The following is a 17,869-nucleotide window of genomic DNA, read 5'->3' on the forward strand; positions in this document are numbered from 1 at the left end:
GTCATATTATTAGAATTTATAAATATTTTCATCAGGAACACTTGCATTTTTGGCACTGTTAACCATATCTTTTTCAAAGGATTTGGTTCCACACACAAGTACAAGAGTGGAGTGCAGTGGGCCTCTCTCAAGCTCCTGCTGCACTTCTGCCTTGCTCAGCCTCCTGGCCTCTGCCTTCTCCCTGTACCTCTTGTTGCCCCTCACATCCTTCTCCTCACTGAGGTAGTAACACATGGTGAAATTCCAGTACTGACAAAACTGCCAGCTCACTGCGAAGCAGGACATCCGAGAAGGTCTTTGAGGCATAATAGAGCTTAACAGCTGTCTCATCTTCTTAATTTTGCACGATGCTCTTAAGAATCTGTGCCGGCCGCCAACATCATTATACACTTGTAGGTGTTTGGTGCATACAGGAAGTCACCAAAGGGTCCTCGCTAAGGGATGAGATCTCCAACCTTCCAATCCTTGATGACGAGCAGTGGCAGATTAAGGCTCTTGTGGCCCTAAGGCAAATTTCAAGATTTTTTTAAAATATGGCCTGAACTAATGATAAATTTTATATTATTGTACAATAATAACAAATATCCATTAGTAAACATTTATTTCTAAACAAAACCTTATCAATTTTACATATGTTAAGGTAAGGTACTACTACATACATTTGTTTTTGTATACGTTGTTAAATTTTCACTTTTCTTGCTTTGACAGTAGCAAACTCTTCAATCATAGAACTGAAGTCAGTTTCAGATAGTAAATCTTTTTCAATGCACAGAAGTGTTAACACACCAAGGCAGTGCTGACTCATTGTGGATCGCTTTACATCCTTAATTCGACTAAGCTGGGAAAATTACCTTTCACCAGAGCAATTGGTAACCATCAGTGACAAGTAAATTCGCAAAGCCACTTCAGTGCTTGGAAATGCAGTTGAAATTCCAGTTTTGTGCATTAATTTGAACATATGTTGAGCAATACCTGTTGATGCTTCTTTGCTACATTTCTTCTTTGTCTGTTCCTTATACCAACAGATAAACTAACAGAATTCTGAATAGAAGTCAGAGGAAAGATCACTTGCATACACACCAACAAGTCTTTCAATTGCAGCCACAATATCATCATCAGACATTGATTCAAACTCAGTCAGAACACCAAACCGCTGCTGCATGGTTGAATATGCTTCAATGCATTTTTTCAAAGCACTGTTCAGTTGATCGATGATGACATTAAAAGTGTTAACTTTAAATTTCTGCTTTCCTGTCATACTTTCCATAGCATCTGCAGCGCTTCCTTCACTAACATGCTTCTTGCGTTTAGGTATTCAGCGTGTTTCACTTTCATACTTATAAGAGCTGTTTCCACAACAGTCAGAAGCTTTCTGCTCATAAATGTCAAATTTCTCTCTGCAATCACTTATGAACTGAAAAGTTTCTTTCTACCTAGATCAGATCTAGGTAGAAAGAAACTTTTCACTGATTTACATATGATGGAACATAACGTGAGAAAAATGAGAAAATATTAATAGAACAATGAGAAACACTACTACAACAAAAATATGAGCAAAAAATTTTGATGAATCGTTTGGCAAAAACATGTGTTGAACAAAAATTCGAAGCAAAAAATAACTATTTGAGCAGAAATAAACCTGTCAGCACTCTGAGTCACTCATGATAAGCCATAACCGTTCATGGTTGTTCTGTTGTTCTGATGATTATGAAACTTAAGAATTTTATTGTTTTACAGCCAAAGCACTTAAACCATAGTAAACAACTTCAGACCTTTCACAACGTGGCTAATTACCGATAACTGTCACGTAACATTTTTCTCTTTGTCATAATCAAAATGTTTTTGGACTGCCAGAAATAGCCTGGATTTTTTTGTGGCCCTAAGGCATGTGCCTAGTTTGCCTTATGGTTAATCTGCCACTGGACTTGAGTGACTTTTCCATTAGAGTAAATCTTAATGACCACCTCAAAGATGCCCTGTTTATCTATGTCTGTGATGGGAGTGTACTGGCGGGTGCACGGCCTTCCATTCTTTGTCTGCTTCACTATTACGTGCTGCCCAACTTTGATCCCCAGTCTCTTGTTATCTGGTATTTTGAAACTGTACAAAAAAGTATCCTTGTTTACCTGATCAATTTAAATGATTTCAAATTTGGTCCACTTATGTGACTCAACAGCAATGCTGGTCTGCTGCGCCTCCTCTAGTGTGCCACTCCTGATGAGGTCACACTGGCGGTGCCAGGCCTTCAGGTCCTGTTCATAGATGTCGTGTACACAGGGGCAGCAGCCAGTGCCACAGTAGTCACTAGGGTGTGGTGCCTGGGGTTTGGGGGGCAAGATGTCTTCTATGTCTGTAGCTGGCTGGCTCATCCTCATTAGAGATATAGATCTTCAAAATGTGCACATTATACTGATCACCTTGAGGTTTCTATGCAGCTGTATGAATTATAAGAGAGCTCATGAAAGTGAATTTTGCCTTTCATACTAGACTTACACTCCCAGTTAAGTAGTATTCTGGTATGACTGAATCAGTAAGAGAAGAGATGCACAGACATTTGCTCCTTAATCTTAGTTACATTCTGAGCTACAGTCGTGTGTACGGTACTTTGAAACTTCGTTACTCTCAAGATTAAGATACCCATACAAATGGAAAAAGTGTACCTCTTCCCTTAAGCAGTTCTTCATACTGCAATTTAGAAAGCGTGTCATGTCATTCTTCTGAGGAAATCTGCACATCTCTATCACATTTCAATACTTGGTAAGAACACTTGGCCATGATGCACCTTTGACTTGCCATGGCTGACTGTACATTCTGAAATGACAGAAATACATTGTCTCAATTAAATGATAAAGAGGAATTATAGTGAAAGTGTTATCTTTATAGGGTTGCTGGAAAATCAGGAGTGTTGGACATTTTGATAGCTTAGTTGTATCATCAGAGTAAAGGTGTAAAATATAGAACAGTCCTAGACCTTGATAGGGGACTGGAAAAAGGAAAATGAAGGCACAAGTGAGATTAATTAACTGGTGTCTCACCATTCTGTTTAGGTGTTGTGAAGATTTTTCTCAGACTTCATCTTGGAAATGTTCTCAGCATTAGAATATATCCTTGGTCTGTCCTTTACTCATAATCTTAACTGGAAACTTCACGTCTCATCTCTTGTTAAAACAACTTCTATGAATGAGGTCTTTACTAAGGAATCCAAATTTGAAAGGCCACAGGGTAATAGAGAGACAGTCTATATGAAAGAGATTAAAGTAACCATGCTTGAAATAAAAGAGTTAATGAAGGAACTGGATGAAGAGAAGGCAATGGGACCGGATGAAGTCTCAGGCAGAATATTGAAAGAATGTAGGGAAGAACTAGCAAGTCCCATATACATCATCATAAAATGCTCAATAGAAAATGGAACAGTACCAGTAGAATGGAAAAGAGCTGAGGTGGTTCCCATATATAAGAGCAGAAGGAAGGAAGAACCTTTAAATTACAGACCGGTATCACTAACTAGTGTAATATGCAAGATGTGTGAAAGAATAATAAAGAAACAATGGATTGAGTTCCTTGAAGACAACAAATTAATATCAAATAGCCAATTTGGTTTTAGAAAAGGACGGTCTTGTGTAACTAATTTATTGAGTTTCTATTCTAGAATAGTTGATAGAGTACAAGAGAGAGGGATGGGTTGACTGCATTTATTTGGATTTAAAAAAGGCGTTTGACAAAGTGCCACATGCAAGATTACTGTGGAAGTTAGAGGAGAAGGGTGGCTTAAAAGGAAGCACATTGAGATGGATAGAAAATTATTTGAGGGGGAGAGAAATAAGGACGGTAGTTAAAGATATGAAGTCAAAGTGGAGAGCAGTAGAAAGCGGAGTGCCACAGGGGTCAGTATTGGCACCAATACTTTTCCTCATTTATATTAACGACATGCCAGAAGGAGTGAACAGCTACATAAATTTGTTTGCGGACGATACGAAACTGTGCAGAGTTATAAAGCAAAAGGAGGATTGTGAAATACTGCAAGAAGACCTAAATAAGATCTGGGAATGGAGTAAGAAGTGGGAAATGGAATTCAATGTGAACAAAAGCCATGTCATGGAAATGGGAAAGAGTGAAAGATGACCAGTGGGAATCTATAAGATGGGAGATGGAGTAGAACTGGAGAAAGTCAAAAAGGAAAAGGACTTAGGAGTGACGATGGAAGAAAACAATCAACCAGTAAGCCATATTGATAGAATTTTAGAGAAACATATAATTTGCTAAGGAATATTGGAGTAGCATTTCACTACATGAACAAAGAAATGATTAAGAAATTGATAAGTACTATAATAAGACCCAGATTGGAATATGCAGGAGTAGTGTGGACCCCTCATAAAAAGAAACACATAAGGAAATTGGAGAGGCTACAAAAATGGCTACAAGAATGGTTCCAGAATTTGAAGGGATGACATATGAGGAGAGACTAAAGGCTATGGATCTACCAACCCTGGAACAAAGAAGGAGAGAGGAGACCTGATACAAGTTTATAAATTGATCAACGGAATGGACCAAGTGGATAATGAGAAACTGATCCTGAGAGAAGAATATGACATCCAAGCACAAGATCGCATAGTAAAAAGCTGAGAAAAGGAAGATGTCTGAGAGATATTAAAAATATAGTTTCCAGAGATGTATTGAGACGTGGAACAGTTTAAGATGAAGAAGTAGTGTCTGCAACGAGTGTGCACACTTTTAAAGTAAGATTGGATAAGTGTAGATATGGAGACGGGGCCACATGAGCATAAAGCCCAGGCCCTGTAAAACTACAACTAGGTAAATACAACTAGGTAAATACACACACACACACACACACACACACACACACACACACACACACACACACACACACACACACACACACACACACACACACACACACACACACAACCCAGAAAAGTACAGCAAGAAAAGACTAAAGAAACTTACATATGAGCGAAATGTAATGTATTCCAACATAAATGGAGTGATATCGGGGATTTTAGAACTCAACGATTACTTGAGGGACAAGAACCCAGATATTGTGGGTCTTACTGAAACAAAACTGAGAGAGGAGAAGACCTGATGATGGTTGGAGAAGGAAATATAATGTTTGGAAAAGAAATAGAGTAGGTAAGATGGGAGGAGGAGTGATGTTGCTGGTTAAAAAGATATAAAGGTGGATCAAGTGAAAAAGGTATGGGAAAGGCAGAAGTGCTAAAGATCAGAGCAGAAACTAATGAAGGAAAAAGAGGCACTACATAGTGGTGTACGTACCACCTAAGACAAATGCATGGTCAGTACAGGAATATGAAGAAATGATAAGTGATACAGGAACATGTCTGGAAGAAATGTTGGGTGGCTGTGAACGAACTATAATGATGGGAGATTTTAATTGTAAAGAGGTGTGTTGGGAGGACTGGTCAATGGAAGGATCAGAGACAACATGGGAAATACACTATTGACACTGGCAATGGAAAATGTGTTAACTCAGTGGGTCAAAGAAGATACTAGGTTTGGAGGAGAGGGAGCATCGTCAAGACTGGACTTGGTCTTTAGTACAGAGCCAATGGTCATTGAGGAGATGAGGGTGGAGTGCCCTTTAGCAAAGAGTGATCATGCAGTTTTGGAGTTCAAGGTGATAGACGAAGAGAAATCTAGAAGAAATGAAGAATATAAAGTGGGAAGATGGAATTATGCCAAGACAGATTTTGGAAACCTAAAGAAATTCTTTCAAGAGACAAATTGGATGAAATTCAAGAGTGCTAAGGAGCAAATGAAAAGTGGAAGGAATTTATAAAAATATACAAAGAAGGTGAGAAAAATTTGTACCAATAAGACAACATAGAGAAGTTGGAAAGCAGGACTGGTTTAACGATAGATGTGAAAAGGCTAGAACAAGAAAAGAGGATGCATGGAAGAGGTGGAGAAGGAAAAGACGGATTAAGCAGTGGGAAAGTTACAAAAGAGCAAGAAATGAATATGTGTTGATTAGAAGAGAAGAAAGAAAGAAACAAGAAAAGGATATAATTGATAAATGTAAAGACCAACCAAGGCTTTTTACAGACATGTGAACAACAACATCAAAAATAGAGAAAGTATTGAAAGTTTAGAAGTAAATGGAGTATGCAGTGAAGATCCCAGGAAATGGCAGAGGCTATGAATGGATGCTTTCGGAAGGTATTCACAAAGGAGACTGCTTTTGACAAACCACTGGTAATGGAACAGAAAGGGATTATGAAGGAGTTTCAAGTAACTGTGGAGGAGATCAAGAACATGATGGGGAGTTTAGAAGTGAGAAAAGCTGTGGGACCTGATGGGGTATCAGGATGGATTTTAAGAGAATGCAGGAGCAATTGGCAGAAAAAGTTTGTGAAGTAATTGATGCTTCATTAAGGGAAGGTGTAGTGCCCCAAGACTGGAAAAGAGCTAACATTGTCCCAATCTATAAATCAGGTAACAAGAGAGACCCATTGAACTATAGACCAGTGTCACTTACAAGTGTGGTAGCTAAGATGTGTGAGAGGGTGGTGAAGAATAGATGGACAGACTTCTTGGAGAAAAATGACATACTTTGTGAGTGTCAATTTGGTTTTAGAAAAGGGCGTTCATGCACGACAAACCTGATATGTTACTATTTGAGGGTGATAGATGTAATACAGGAAAGAGATGGTTGGGCTGATGGAATATATCTGGATTTAAAAAAGGCCTTTGATAAGGTACCACACCGGAGACTGATCTGGAAACTTGAAATGGTAGGAGGAGTGCATGGCAGTTTACTAAAATGGATGGAAGACTTTTGGTAGGAAGAGAAATGAGAACAATAATTAAGGACAGACCATCAGAATGGGGATTGGTGGAGAGTGGAGTTCCACAGGGATCAGTGTTGGCACCAGTAATGTTCGCGGTCTACATAAATGACATGGTGGATGGGGTGTCCAGTTATGTGAGCCTATTTGCAGACGATGCAAAATTGTTAAGAAAAGTGAGATGTGACAAAGATTGCGAACTACTCCAGGAAGACTTGGACAGAATATGGAAATGGAGCTGTACATGGCAAATGGAGTTCAACACGACAAAATGCAAGAAAATAGAGTTTGGCAAGAGTGAAAGAAGAATCAGGAGTATGTACAAGATAGGAAATGAAGACATAAAACCAGTCATGAAGAAAAAGACCTTGGGGTGACAATTACCAATGACCTATCGCCAGAGAGACATATAAACAAAATAATTGGAGAAGTATTGAACTTATTGAGGAACATAAGAGTGGCGTTCGATATCTAGATGAAGAAATGATGAAGAAAATAATTACTGCAATGATAAGACCGAGGCTTGAATATGCAACAATACAGTGGGCTCGAACTTAAAGAAACACATAAGGAAACTAGAGAAAGTACAGAGGGCTGCAACGAAAATGGTGCCTGACTTAAGAGATTTGACTTATGAAGACAGACTGAAAAGAATGCAACTTCCAACCCTGGAAAACAGAAGAGAAAGGAGACCTGATAGCAATATACAGAGTGATGATTGGCATGGAAAAATGGATAGGGAAGATCTGTGTATGTGGAATGGAAGAATGTCGAGAGGGCATGGGAAAAAACTAAAAATGGCCACTTATAGGAGAGATGTGAAAAAATATAGCTTCCCTCATAGAAGGGTGGAAGCATGGAATAGTTTAGACGTGGAAGTGGTCAACGCAAGGAATATTCATGATTTTAAGAAAAAGCTGGACATTAATAGATATGGAGACGGGACAACACGAGCATAGCTCTTTTCCCGTATGTTACAATTAGGTAAATACAATTAGGTAAATACACACACACACACCAAGAATATAAAGACATGATAAATGACACAATAAGGAGTCTTACAAGAATCATTAAAGAAAGGAGAAAAGTTATGTTGGTAGGAGATTTCAACTGTAAGGAGGTGAAAATTATGAAAGTGGTATGGGGGAAGATGCCTGGGGAGATAGATTCTTGAACCTAATGATAGATAATTTGATGGTCCAAAGAGTAAAGGAAAACACAAGATTCAGAGGAAATGATGAGCCGGCGAGATTGGACCTAGTTTTTACAAGGGATATACAAATTAACGATGATATAAGATATAAGTGCCCATTGGGAAAGAGTGACCATATAATATTAGAAATGGATATAGAAGAAGGAAAGGAAGATAGAGATGAATCATACAAAGGAAACCGATTAAATTACAGAAAGGCTGATATTGAGAACCTCAAGAGCTTTTTTAAAAACGTAAACTGGGAGGAGATGGAAAATTCAGAAACAGTTCAAGAAAAATATAACTTATTTTTGGAAATATACAAAACAGGAGTCAGGGAATATGTCCCGAAATATAAACCTAAAGAAGAAGGAAAGAAAGATTGGTTTAATGCAAGATGTGCTAGGGCAAAGGAGAAACGAGATGGAGCATGGAAAAGGTGGAGAAGAAACAGAAATCCAGAAAATAAGGAAAACTTCAAAACAGCAAGAAATGAATATGCCAAGGTGAGAAAGGAAGAAGAAAGGAACTATGAAAGGGACATTGTCGAAAAATGTAAGGAACAACCAAAATTGTTCTGCAGATTCATAAATGGAAAAATAAAACGAAAAGAAACAATAGAAAGGTTAAAAGGAGAGAACGGAATGGTGGAAGACCCAAAAAGTATGGCAGAACTGTTAAATAGTAAATTTCATGAGGTCTTTACTAAGGAATCCAAATTTGAAAGACCATATGAAAGAGATTAAAGTAACCAAGCTTGAAATTAAAAAGTTGATGATGGAACTAGATGAGGAAAAGGCAATGGGACCGGATGAAGTCTCAGGCAGAATACTGAAAGAATGTAGGGAAGAACTAGCAAGTCCTATATACAACATCATAAAATGCTCAATAGAAAATGGAACAGTGCCAGTGAAGTGGAAAAGAGCTGAGATGGTTCCCATATATAAGAGCGGAAGGAAGGAAGAACCTTTAAATTACAGACCAGTATCACTAACTAGTGTAATATGCAAGATGTGTGAAAAAGTAATAAAGAAGCAATGGATTGAGTTTCTTAAAGACAACAAATTATTATCAAATAGCCAATTTGGTTTTAGAAAAGGTCGGTCATGTGTAACAAATTTATTGAGTTTCTACTCTAGAATAGTTGATAAAGTACAAGAGAGAGAGGGATGGATTGACTGTATTTATTTAGATTTAAAAAAGGCGTTTGATAAAGTGCCACATGAAAGATTACTATGGAAGTTAGAGGAGAAGAGTGGCTTAAAAGGAAGCACATTGAGATGGATGAAAAATTACTTGAGGGGGAGAGAAATAAGGACGATAGTTAAAGATATGAAGTCCAAGTGGAGAACAGTAGACAGCGGAGTGCCACAGGGATCAGTATTGGCACCAATACTTTTTCTTATATATATAAATGACATGCCAGAGGGAGTGAAAAGCTACATAAATCTGTTTGCGGATGATGCGAAACTGTGCAGAGTCATTAAACAAAAAGAGGATTGTGAAATACTACAGGTAGACTTAAACAAGATCTGGAAATGGAGTAAAAAATGGGAGATGGAATTCAATGTGGACAAAAGCCATGTCATGGAAATGGGAAAAAGTGAAAGACGACCAGTGGGAATCTATAAGATGGGAGATGGAGTAGAACTAGAAAAAGTAAAAAAGGAAAAGGACTTGGGAGTGACAATGGAAGAAAACAATCAACCGGTAAGCCATATTGATAGAATTTTCAGAGAGACGTATAATTTGCTAAGGAATATTGGATTAGCATTTCACTATATGGACAAAGAAATGATGAAGAAATTGATAAGTACTAAAATAAGACCTAGATTGGAATATGCAGGAGTTGTGTGGACCCCCATAAAAAGAAACACATAAGGAAATTGGAGAGACTACAAAAATGGCTACAAGAATGGTTCCAGAATTTAAAGGGATGACATATGAGGAGAGACTAAAAGCTATGGATCTACCAACCCTGGAACAGAGAAGAGAGAGAGGAGATCTGATACAAGTTTATAAATTGATTAACGGAATGGATCAAGTGGATAATGAGAAACTAATCCTGAGAGAAGAATATGACATTAGAAGCACAAGATCGCATAGTAAGAAACTGAGGAAGGGAAGATGTCTGAGAGATGTTAAAAAAATTAGTTTCCCGCAAAGATGTGTTGAGACTTGGAACAGTTTGAGCGAGGAAGTGGTGTCAGCAATGAGTGTACATAGTTTTAAAGAAAAATAGGATAAGTGTAGATATGGAGACGGGGCCACACGAGCATAAAGCCCAGGCCCTGTAAAACTATAACTATAGGTAAATACACACCGCGTAGTGTAGTGGTTAGCACGCTCGACTCACACTCGAGAGGGCCGGGTTCGGGTCCCGGAAAGCGACGAGGCAAATGGGCAATCCTCTTATAAATGTGTGGCCCCTGTTCACCTAGCAGTAAATAGGTACGGGATGTAACTCGAGGAGTTGTGACCTCGCTTTCCCGGTGTATGGAGTGTGTTGTGGTCTCAGTCCTACCCGAAGATCAGTCTATGAGCTCTGAGCTCGCTCCGTAATGGGGAAGACTGGCTGGGTGACCAGTGACTGCTTTTTTTTTTTTTTTTTCCATATATGTACTTTTTATCAACCTTTTATTATCCTATGTAAGATGAAAAATATTTTCTGCACGTCAGATGAAAAATAAATAAGTAAATTAATAATAAAAAAAAATAATAATAATAAGGACGGAGTAATGTTGTGTTCTTTGCAAGGTAAATAATTCATTGTCACCTGCGTCCAGTATATCAGTAGGATACTACTACTACTACTGCTACTACTACTACTACTACTACTACTACTACTACTGCTGCTGCTGCTGCTAAAGCCACCATATCGCAGTTTGGTGGTGGTGGTGGTGGTCAATGGGGGCGTAACAGGCAGTGACGCAGCTGTCTTGTCAATCTTTCGTCAGCAAAAAACTCACTGACACCGGTGACCGACTCATATATTAAAGAACAGTTACAAATGCATTCGTTACAATAGTTAAAGTATTACCTAATTATAAATGAAAGAAATAAAATATATGATAGTACTAAATATATGTATGTTGTTATAATTACATATTGTTACGGCCCCAGAACATTCCTCCTTAAACGCCTGTCGCACCCTTGGTAGGTAGGTACCCCCGAATTGAGTGGGTAAAAGTTGGTGTCTTGTGGTAGGGGTGGGGTGAAGGAAGCATGAGAGGTGACGTAACGCCGTCCTGCTGCGCCGGCCTCTGATTGGCCACAGCCGACGCGCTGTTGCCCCTGGCCATATAAAAAGAGGTGTGACAAGCTTGCGGAAGCTTTTGTCCTGCAGACTGCCATGTGCATCGTGTGGCTTACGCACCAAGGAAGTACCGCTTTCTCACTGTATAACTCCTCGCCTCTTTTGTGAACCCCTTCGCCTGTGTGACATTACAGCTGTGTGAGTAATTGTTACTCAATAGTGAAAGGAAGAAACTAATTGTGTTTCCGTGCCTGTATGAGTGTGTGCCTGAGCTGTATGTGCCTGTAGCGTGTCTGTGCGAGAATCTGCGCTGTCGGCCCTCCGGTCCTCGCCACACTGCCAGCTGCCGAACCTACGAGAACTGCTCAGGTTAAGTCGTTTGTGCCAACCTGCTGAAGCTCAGGTAAGAGAGTGACTGAACAGTGCACAGGACAACGACACACCCCCATAGTGTTTCGTAACAATATATATAATCCAGCAACCAGAGGTTAACACTGAGCCTGTGGGGACGTATACTGACTTAGCATAAGAAGTGCTTGCATATGAAAATGAAAGGATGTGCTTCTCGCTAAGAGCAACCTCGCTTGTCACGGCTTTGTGTAGAAACAAGGAAAAAATTATATATAATTCATACCCGAACACCGCTCGGTCACATACCTGCCGCGTCCTCGCGACACAAAAAGAAAGGATACATAGATCTATACTAACCGTGTATCTAGCCGTGTTAAAGTGTACTACAGGAAGTTCATGGTTGAGAGTGAAATCGCCGCTGGGCAACCTTGGCAACATGAAGATTAGAATAAAGGCGCAACGCTTTGTAAACAAATAAAGAGAGGAAGTAGAATGCAAATGGTCAGGAGAATAGGAACTAAGATATACGAATTTAATTTCATGGAAGGTGTTAGTAACATAGGAAAGCCTGTAAAAATTAGATTTTGCAAAATAGGTAAAGGGAAAAGATGAGGAGCAGATATATTGACAGTAAAAGCTTCGTAGAGACGTTTAGGATATGTGGTCAGATCAGTAGACGTATCATGACAAAAATTGTGAACTGCTTGATGACCAACAACCCTCTCATACATTGTACCATTCGGACAAACAACTGCGAGAGGGATGGGAGTTGGGAAGAAGTAGTAATGATAACCATGGAACGGATGTTGAAAAAAAGCCTGTGGAACTATATGTCTATAGGGACAAGTTAAGAGAGCATCCTCTGCGTGAACACGAGTAAGGATGACCTCGCAAATATTCCCTACAATGGGGCGAAAAACAGAAAGGGTAGCGTGGCCGAGCGGTGTTAGGGTATGAATTGTATATAATTATTTTTTTCCTTGTTTCTACACACAGCCGTGAGAAGCGAGGCTGATCTTAGCGAGAAGCACATCCTTTCATTTTCATAATATGCAAGCACTACTTATGATAAGTCAGTATACGTTCCCACAGGCTCAGTGTGTTAACCTCTGGTTGCTGGATTATATATTACATGTAATTATAACAGCATAGACATATATTTAGTACTATCATATATTTTATTTCTTTCATTTATAATTAAGTAATACTTTAACTATTGTAACCAATGCATTTGTAACTGTTCTTTAATATATGAGTCTGTCACCGGTCCCAGTGAGTTTTTGCTGACGAAAGATTGACAAGACGTAGCTACGATTATTATAGTTGGAGTCTAATACACACGAGCTGGCCGTTGTGGTCGCCCGGGCGCTTGCCAGGGAGCTGTGACTGTGTACGAGATTATCCTTGTGTAGTGTAAATAACTGTATTGTTAATATAAGGAAAACCCAAGCCGTGTTTTCCTTATATTAACAATACAGTTATGCAATACAGTTCCATCTCTTCGGTAACGGAGGTGTTGTGATGATAAACCTGAGCATCTCTCTTGTCCGGGAAATTCTAAAATTATTAATTCAGCGTGATTTGTGGCATGATATATGCCAGGAATATTATCCAATATTCATACATTTATTTCTAATGTGTTTAACGAAATAAACCATGAGTACACTTTGGTGGTGGTTAGTAGGAGTGTTTGTTCACCATCACCTCAGCTGCCAGCCACGCAGTCCTGACCTGACCTGACTTGACCCAAGGTAGGTATAGGAGAGGTAGCGTCACTCTCATAGAACGTGAAGAACCAAAATCTGAAATGAGCTTTTTTATTACGAGCTCTTGGATGTTTTTAATGTTATAAACTATTACAATAAAATAAAATAAGATGTCGATTTTTTGTTATATATCGTATGAAGCAATTGTTATTGAATAAAAAATATAAATAGAAATGTTCGCGATAACTCATTCTGGACGGTGATTGGCTGGCCGCTGACTTCACGATAAGCTCCGCCCCTTCATCAAGCCTTATAAGCCCCGCCCCTTTGTTCAAGCAGGGTAGTGTTCTTAGTCCCATTTTATTTTGTATAATGATTAATGATATTCTGTCAACAACTCCCGTCCCCAGGAATCTTAAATACTCATTGTACGCCGACGATTGTGCGTTATGGCACTCCTCGCCTAACGCACAATTCTCGGCGGGGCGGATTCAGGATGCTCTTGATTCCGTCCAGCATTGGGCCTCACTTTGGGGATTTAAGTTTTCAGTTGCTAAGTGTATCGGTGTTGTTTTCACTAGACGTAACGTACCTGATTTGCAAATAACTCTTCAAGGCCAACCGATACCGTTTCAAAATTCAGCCAAGTTCTTGGGTCTGCATTTTGATAGCAGACTCAATTGGAAGATTCATGTTAATGAATTGCTCATTCGTTGTCGTAAAAAGATCAATGTCCTCAAATACCTTTCTGGTACTTCATGGGGAGCAGACAGAAAATCTTTATTAATGGTGTACAAGTCCTTAATTCGTTCTCATTTAGACTATGGCTCACTGGTGTATGGGTCTGCGTCGGAACCAACACTGAGGAGATTGGATGTACTGCAGAATGAATGTGTACGAATGTGTCTTGGAGCCCTGCGCTGCACTCGTGTGGCGCGGATGGAGGTAGAGGCCAATATACCACCCTTGGACATTCGTCGCAATTTCCTGCTTTTATCCTTTGGGATAAAAACAGCCCGGAAGGCTCCCCTCGGGACAACAGCAACCAAAATTATATGGCAGCACCACCACCTCCACACCGCAGCTTGTCGTCCAGTCGCGACGCGTCTGAATGCCCTCTGCCAGCTCACCGGCATTCGACTGGACGACACAGACCACCTGGTGCTACCTACTCTTCCCCCATGGAAGCAATCAACAACCACCTTCATCAAGAGCTGGCTTCCGGGGAAGAAGGCTGTTCTTGCCGAGGCGGAGCTCCACCAACACTTCCGGGCCCTCGTCACTGGCCTCCTCCATCCCTACATCTCTACACAGACGGCTCCAAGACAGGTGAATGTGTGGGTGCAAGTGTGTGGTCGAGCGAATGTGCCCTCAGGTTCCGACTGCCTACCCATACATCGGTGTTTTCTGCTGAAATTTTTGCAATTGAAAAAGCCATAGATTATGCTTTAAATTCACCTCATAATTCAATCATAATTTTACGGACTCTATGTCAGCCCTTCAGGCAATAGAGTCCGGCCGCACGGATACAAATGAAATCCAGGGCAACATCGTTAATAAGTTAAACTCATGTCGTAAATCCTTCTCACTGATTTGGGTGCCTGGACATTCCAGTATACGCGGAATGAACAGGCTGACATGCTAGCACGGTCTGCTGCAGAGCTCGAGGGAGCGTGGAACCTCCGTCGGGATCTGCAGTCATGTCTCTCAGTTGTTAAATCATCTGCAAAACTCCTGTGGCAGAGTCACTGGGACAACCTCCACCTCCACACCACCAAACCCATCCTGGGCGAGTGGGCCTCCTCCAATCGCCCCACAAGGCGAGAGGAAGTGGTCCTCGCACGCCTCAGGATGGGCTGCACCCTCCCCACCCATATGCTCCCCTACATCGCCAACACCTTTCCACCACAGTGTTCCACATGTAATATCACCCTATCTGTCGAGCACGTCCTGCTTCACTGTGTGCGTTATCGTGAGGAAAGGCGGCTCTTGGTGGCGTATTGCCGGGGTCGCCGCCTACCGCTAACTCAAACCACCCTTCTGGGTGACGAACATCCGGATGTGGTCGATAGACTGATGATCTATCTGACTGAGACCAATTTAATCAGAGAGTTGTGATTTATGTGTATATATTATGTTATTTATCCTCCACTCTGTAAATATTTGAAAATATATATATATATATATATATATATATATATATATATATATATATATATATATATATATGTAAATAAAAGTATGAAAGCGTGTATGATTCCAATTTTGCGTGATCTAATGTGAATGTTTTCCCTTCATGTATATATGCAATATGTAGTGATGCTACGTAGCCACCCTGTGTGATTGTGAGTTATCCTTCCCTCCCCCATGCCCTGACAAAGGACAACAGTTTTGAGATAGGTATAGGATCCTTGTGTGAATGAAGCGTTCATGAGAATGGGTGTGGATATTTTGTAAAAAAAAAAAAAAATAAAATAAAATAATAATAATAATAATAATAATAATAATAATAATAATAACTATATAAATAAAATAAATGAATAAATAAACCAATAAAAAACTATATGTAAAATAAAATAAAAGACCGAATTCTAAAGAAATATGTCAAAAAAACAATGAAATAAAAATGGCCTAATACCCAAGACAGGGTGATGGCCAAAAAAAAAAAAAAAAAAAAAATTCAAGCACTCACTCCATCCTCTCTATTTGTCATCCTTTTCCCTTCTACTGCACCATATTCAATTTTCCTCCTTCACCGTGTTTTGGTTGCTAAGGGACACTAGTATTTCGCCGCCATTTCCGTAGAGGTGCGGGGCCCTCGTTCGCTGCGTGGGCGGTCCGGCGCTTGCGTGTGCTTGGTGTTGGTGCGGTTTCCTTGTCTCCACCTGACCCGGCCCTCAAGACTCAAGAAGAGGAACCAAAAAAGTAGAGTGATACATCACTGAAAACCATCTTGCGCCTGGGTCAAGCCCCAGTGACTTTACTCTCCTACTAAAGCTCCTTTCTTATCACCCACCTATTCTTCCCCTACCCCCACTTCCCCTCTCCGCCTTTTCTATCTATATTCCATTCCATTTCATTCCATTCAAGCACGACGTTTTATAGCTTGTGTGTGGTGGTGTTTTTCACATTATATATAAGCTTTCATTCATTTCCAAGGACCAGAAAACTAAGAAAAAAAAAAAAATGCACCAACATATAATTTGCCTCTAAGTGCGTGTGGTGTACACTTGATTATCTGTTTTCTAGCATATAAGTACATGATGCCATATAAACAATAAATTTCACAAGAAGAATCGATGTTCTTATCTTTACAGCTCCATATTTTTATTCATACTGCAGTGCAGTGTTCTTTGCACTCGCCACGGAGGCAGGAACAAAGGGGCGTGGCTAAGCCTGCTAGGATAAAGAGTTGCCAACGAGTGATTTCCTCCCGCCGCGGATACCTCTCCTATACCTACTTAACTTGACCAGTGTAGACCACGCTGCCTCACCGTTCCACCACAGACAACATGGGAAATTGTACAAAGAGAACCCGCCTTATTACTGTTGCAGAGCGTGACTTACTAATAGACTTGGTGGGCCAGGTAAAGTGCTTCTAAATTGAAAGCTCAGATGGCCGTATAGTGGTCTTAACACAGGAGAAAATCGCCACCTTCAGCTGTCCAGGCTATGGGATAAGGACAGTCCACCAGTTATCTTCATAAATGGGAACTAATATTAATCAACTGATCGTAAGCTAAGTAGAATTTTGATAGAAAATTTGGGAGATGAAGTTGCAGGGATTGAAACTGGCATTGGCAATTTGGCGATGATGATGTTAACAGTTGTTATTCCTACTTCCTGGGTTTGGTTCCGATTTTTTTTTTTTTTTTTGTAAAGTAGGCTATTTGAACGATTACCGATATATTTTTGTTTTTAAAATCAATAAGTTCACAAAAAAAAAAAAAGTATTTAGACAAAACTTATGTGAAGGTATTAACGAAAACATGGGTCGTGATTCGGTTTATGGACGACTCGAGTGTGAACCAACTCGAGCGTGGTAAGTCGAAGGCCGTGGGTAAGTCGAGCGCACTGGAGACAGGTCGAGTGTCAAAACAACGATATGATTAGGAAATTTTCCGTAAACAGAACCGCGTTAACATGTGGAGAAAATTCCCCAGACAACGTAATCGAAGCTGTTATTTTCGTAAATCATGATCGTTGTCTCATGCTTTCAAATGCACTAAAGTAGTACTTCAAATAAAGCTGTGCTACCGCAAAGTAGTACATCAAATAAAGCTGTATTTATCCTGTATAGAATAGTGAAAACCATAATTGAATGGAGAAAATGAATAAATGGAAAAACAAGTTTAAGTATTTGAAAAGTCATAATTTGAAAAATATTAATTTTCGACAGAAAGGGGATAACCTAGTGTATCATCAATCAATGGGCATAAGTTGTAGGTAACTGAAAAAAAGTCATAACTTGAAAATATTGATTTGCGACGGAAATCGCATAGCCTATTTTACCATCAGGGGCCATCGATCCGGGGAATTT

General features: G+C 39.8%; 1 protein-coding gene and 1 pseudogene across 6 annotated transcripts in view; one reads left to right on the top strand and one right to left on the bottom strand.

The window, feature by feature from the left end:
* Positions 1–9: 9 nt before the first annotated feature.
* LOC123503001 overlaps positions 10–17,869 on the bottom strand; it is a 26,019-nt pseudogene continuing 8,159 nt past the window's right edge.
* LOC123502998 (xanthine dehydrogenase-like) overlaps positions 11,209–17,869 on the top strand; it is a 59,524-nt gene continuing 52,863 nt past the window's right edge. For 2 of the 6 annotated variants that reach the window (XM_045252341.1, XM_045252343.1), the window contains exon 1: positions 11,209–11,470. The gene's annotated coding sequence lies outside the window, so the exon portion shown is untranslated. Of the gene's footprint in view, positions 11,676–16,804; positions 16,917–17,869 lie in introns of those variants that run through there. The other 4 variants (XM_045252337.1, XM_045252338.1, XM_045252339.1 and 1 more) reach the window with 3 other exon arrangements.

The sequence above is a fragment of the Portunus trituberculatus genome, chromosome 13 (assembly GCF_017591435.1).
Source record: "Portunus trituberculatus isolate SZX2019 chromosome 13, ASM1759143v1, whole genome shotgun sequence".
Classification (NCBI taxonomy): domain Eukaryota; kingdom Metazoa; phylum Arthropoda; class Malacostraca; order Decapoda; family Portunidae; genus Portunus; species Portunus trituberculatus.